The following is a 5,062-nucleotide window of genomic DNA, read 5'->3' on the forward strand; positions in this document are numbered from 1 at the left end:
ACAGATATGCGGGAGCTGCAGTGACCACGGAAGATCAGGCAGTATGGGCCGAAGCATTGCCCAGAGGGACCTCAGCCCAGTGAGTGGAGCTAGTAGCATTAACAAAAGCCTTAAACGTGGCTGGACGGAAAAGAATGAATGTCTACACAGACAGTCGGTATGCTTTTGCAACAACCCATATACAGGGAACTATATATCAAGAAAGAGGCCTGCTAAAAGCAGAGGGAAAATCTATTAAAAATAAGGAAGAGATTTTTGGGACTGCTTAGAGTTGTGTGGGAGCCAGTACAGCTGGCCATCATGCACTGTCCAGGGCATCAAAAAGGGGACACCAACACAGCGAAAGGCAACAGATTGGCCGATCAGACTGCTAGACAAGCAGCAGCTGGAAAATTAATCACCTTGGTGGCCAGACACATACATCCTGGACCTAGAATGCTACCAGTAAAGGCAGAGGAATGGGCATCAAAACTTCCTTCCTATGGCCCCAAAACTAGATGGATGGTGGCACCTAGCTCACGCAAAATTTTTAATTCTCCGAGTTCTAGGACTACAGATGTTAAAAAGAATTCTCCATGCCTCACACATGGGAACCAGGAGGATGCAGGACTTGCTAAGAGGCTCGAAAATCAAGATAAGAGAAGGAAATGGACTAATAGAAGACATTGTTAAAAAATGTAGAGCATGTCAGCTAACTAATGCCAGAAGGGGAGAGGAAGTTAATGGAAGCCGAATAAGGGTGACTAGGCCAGGGAAGTGGCTTTCACTGAACTTAAGAAAGGAAAGTTTGGTTATAAGTATTTACTAGTGTTTGTAGACATCTTTTCAGGATGGACTGAGGCTTTCCGAACCAAGCAAGAGACTGCGGGAATAGTGACCAAGAAGATTGTAGAGGAAATTCTCCCAAGATATGGGTTTCCTGCAGTAATACGGTCGGACAATGGAACAGCCTTTGTATCCAAGGTAAGTCAGGGAATAGCCACTGCACTGGGGACAGATTGGAAATTGCACTGTGCTTATAGACCCCAGAGTTCAGGACAGGTTGAAAGAATGAATCGGACACTAAAAGAGACCTTGACTAAATTAGCCTTGGAGACTGGCGCAGACTGGGTGACCCTTCCTCCCTTGGCCCTGTTCAGAGTTAGGAACTCTCCTTACCAGTTAGGATTGACTCCCTTTGAGATCATGATTGGCAATCCACCTCCAATGATCCTTAGTCTCCAATCAGAATTATTGGCTGAGCTAGGTAATGGAGACTTAATAACCACTGTTCCGTCCTTGCAGAAGGTGCAAGGAGAAATCTGTCCTAAGATAAAAGCCATTTATGAATCTGCTTCTATACCCACTCCTCACTCTTTCAGGCCTGGGGACTGAGTCCTGGTCAGAAGGCATCACCCAAGGACACTGGAGCCCAGGTGGAAAGGGCCATACATGGTGATTCTGACCACTCCTACAGCTTTAAAGGTGGACGGAGTAACTGCATGGATCCACCACACCCATGCCAAGCCAGCTGATCCCTTCAATCCTGAGGAGGAGGACCAGCAGCATCTTCAGTGTCAGCATGGAGGGTGTGCCTCACCCAAGCAACCCACTAAAATTGAAGATCAGAAGATTGTCCAAGGACTGATTCTACTATTGATAAGCACTGTGGTAAAGGGAATTAACCCTTCTGCCCCTTACCAACTATGTTGGCTGGTGAATCCTAAATGGGCAAACCTATCCCTGTGGCAACAACAGAAGCCCCACTTAATACCTGGTGGCCAGACTTAACAATAGACTTATGTGATTTAGCAATTGGGAGTTGGGATATTCCCTACCATTATGACCCTAGCAAACTGCCTGAATGCAATGGCCAAACAACTCGTACAGCAACAAAAAGACATTGTAACTCACATGGACTAGACAACAGGCCAGGAGGATGTGCAACCCCAGCCAGAAGATATTACTTAGGGAGATGGCCTATCTATGTCTGTCCTAGGGATGGGAGGAGCCCAGATCTTGCAAAAAGGTGTGGTTATGAACAAGACTATTTTTGCAAAGAATGGGGTTGTGAAACCACAGGAGATGGACATTGGAAGCCGTCCTCTAACTGGGACCTTATTACTATGGCTAGAAAATGGACCTATCAGGGTGAAAAAAATTGTGGAGCAATTCTAGATGGACCGTGCAAAGAATTCCGGTGTAATCCTCTAACTATTACGTTTACTGAGAAAGGGAAACAATTTTGGTTGGGCCCAAGGAAGGACATGGGGACTGAGGCTACATAAGGATGATTATGACCATGATTAATTTTCAGAATAAACCTTAGACAAGAAGTCATTAGAATCGCCCCAGTGGGCCCTAACCAGGTTATTCAGCCTATTCGGCCTGAGAAAGCCCCACCTGCACCACCCCAACCTGAAAACGTAACTACCCTATAGTTACAGAGTAACACACTACATTAGTAGGGCAGCCACCCCCAGAAAAGTAGAACCAGTGGACCTAGTACTAGCATTGCCTAAAAATCCACGAATAGAATTGGTTATAGGTTCCTTTGCATTATTAAATGCCTCTACCTCAGAATTAACTAACTCTTGTTGGCTATGCTATGACACTGTTCCACCTTATTATGAGGGGATAGCAGTGGTAGGTAATGTAACGAGGTCTGTGAACCAAAATGAGTGCAGATGGACTAGTCAAGTTGGATTAACAATGGGCTGAGTTACAGGTCAAGGGATCTGCATAGGTGAAGTACCTCAGGATATGAACTGGATAACCAACAAAATCATAAAACAGCCTGAGAAGGGGAATGAACAGATGAAATATTTGATCCCTCCTAGCAATACATGGTGGGTGTATAATCAATCTGGACTAACTAGTTGTGTGCATATAAGTTATAATGAATGCAGGGGAATATTGTGTGATGATAAGATTGTTACCAAGACTTTTTTTTTACCATAGTAATGAGGAATTTTTAGGTTTATATGAAGCTCCAAAATTTAAGAAAGATAGATATAAATGAGAGCCTTTCACAGCTATTACAATTAGCCTGCTGTTAGGTGCAAGCATTGGAGGGTTAGGATCAGGAATAGCGGCTTTAACAAGACAGGAACAGCATTATTCAGCCATGAGGGAATCAGTAGATGAGATTAAAAGAATAGAAAGCTCAATTTCCCACTTGCAAGATTCTTTAACCTCTTTAACAGAGGTGGCCTTACAGAATAGAAGAGGACTAGACTTACTATTTTTACAACAAGGTGGACTATGAGTTGCATTAGGAGAAGAATGCTGTTTTTATGTAAATCACTCAGGGGTAGTAAAAAATAACATGGCAAAAGTTAGGGAAGGATTAGAAGAATGAAAGAAAAAGTAAGAGGCTGGACAAGGATCGTTTGAATCATGGTTTAATTTTTCTCCTTAGTTAACTACCTTAATTTCTACATTAATTGGACCCTTGCTTATATTACTGCTATTGCTTACTGTTGGGCCTTGCTTGCTAAACAGATTGTTACAATACAATTAATGGTACAACACACCTATACTCCTGTAAACACATCTGATGTTGAAACTGAGATGTAATGTCATCAAGATTGATAACTGTGCCAAAACTCAAGGGGGGAATGTAAGAACCAAACTAAAGCCATATTGTGACAGCTTCTAAAGTTGACTTGTGTCAGTCTCTAATTCCTGTTCTGAGTTAATGTTGCAAAGGTTGCAAAAATGAGCTGAATAATAACATGTTTGTGCAAAATTTTTGAGAACTGTTTTTTAAAGATTGCAGAACACCCAAGAACAAGATGGTTTCGCGACCCAGTCAGCAGAAGATTAACCACAAGAGTTGTCTGCCTTGATGGTTCAAGCAGACACCTGGTCCCTGACCGATCACAATCGAACTTGTCCCTAAACCATAGCATTGCTGTAATTTTGTGTTTTTTGCCTTCTGCGGGTATGGGACGAGGCCCAAGCCTTGGCTTGTTGAATAAACCTTGCATTTTGCAGTTCGGGTTGCCTGGTCTCTCAGTGGTTGTTGGAGGATCTCTAGGACTTGGGTATAACACCTTCAATTGGGAAAGGAAAAGAGGAGTAACAATGGTGGGAGGGATAGTGGCAAGTGCTTTGCTAGGGCATGCCTGTGTGCAGCTGAGTGGCCACCCATGATTCATGGACATACCTCAGCCTCCAAGACACCATCTGGCATCCTGGGAATAGCTCCATTCCATCCCTACTCTTCCTGAGTTGTGTTCCTTGGGCCACACTTCTGAGGGGACAGTGCTGTCAGCTGACAGTTTGGTACCATAGACCGTGCCCAACAGCCATGCTAAGGACATTCAGGTTGTGTCCACTGGACTTACTGACCCTGTGTCCATCCCAGGATCACATGCCTGGCCACAGCATGTTTAACTCCTTTCCACATTCTGGGTCTACTTCCCCTTCACACCTCAGGAACTGCACAAGCCAGGAACACATAGGGCTTCTCACACAGACACTTGTGACTTCAGTGGTAAACTCCCAAGCCTCTTGCTGCCCATTGGGTCTGGGATTTGAGGCAATGAGTAGGGCCAGATCCCCATGCCCACTGCATGAGGGATCATTCCCAATGAACACCTGAAGTTTCAGACTTAACGGCTCCCATCTGCGGTTGTTTAAACAACATCTCTATATGGGCACTGTCATGAATAGGACTTTGTAACTGGGTGGCAGTGGCTCATGCCTGCAATCTTAGATACTCAGGAGGCTAAGATATGACATGTATGACACCAGACTGAGCAGGAAAATCTATGAGACTCATATCTAATTAACCACAGAAAGCTTGAATTGGAGCTGTGGGCCAAGGGGTAGAGTGTTATCCTTGAATGAGTAAGCTGAGGGACAGCACTCAGGTCATAAGTTCAAGCCCTAGTTAGGCAGGTGGTGGGGATCGAGAGGTGGAGTAAATAGTTAGCAAGGCTTAAGATAAGCTCTTGTTTGTAAAAGTGGGGTTGCTGGGTCATAGGGGAGTTCTATGTGAAGTCTTTTCAGGAACCTCCATACTGCTTTCCAAAGTGGTTGAACATGTTTACACTTCCACTAACAATCAAGTAAG

At 44.3% G+C, this 5,062-nt stretch overlaps 1 long non-coding RNA gene across 1 annotated transcript; it reads left to right on the top strand.

Annotated features, from left to right (window-relative positions):
* Positions 1 to 648: 648 nt before the first annotated feature.
* On the top strand, positions 649 to 3,980 carry LOC138833435 (uncharacterized). Its single transcript, XR_011373909.1, has 2 exons — positions 649 to 963; positions 1,362 to 3,980. It is a non-coding gene; the product is annotated as an uncharacterized lncRNA (long non-coding RNA).
* The last annotated feature ends 1,082 nt before the right edge of the window (positions 3,981 to 5,062 follow it).

Source organism: Dipodomys merriami, unplaced genomic scaffold, assembly GCF_024711535.1.
Source record: "Dipodomys merriami isolate MVZ:Mamm:240054 unplaced genomic scaffold, mDipMer1.0.p SCAF_2070, whole genome shotgun sequence".
Lineage (NCBI taxonomy): Eukaryota > Metazoa > Chordata > Mammalia > Rodentia > Heteromyidae > Dipodomys > Dipodomys merriami.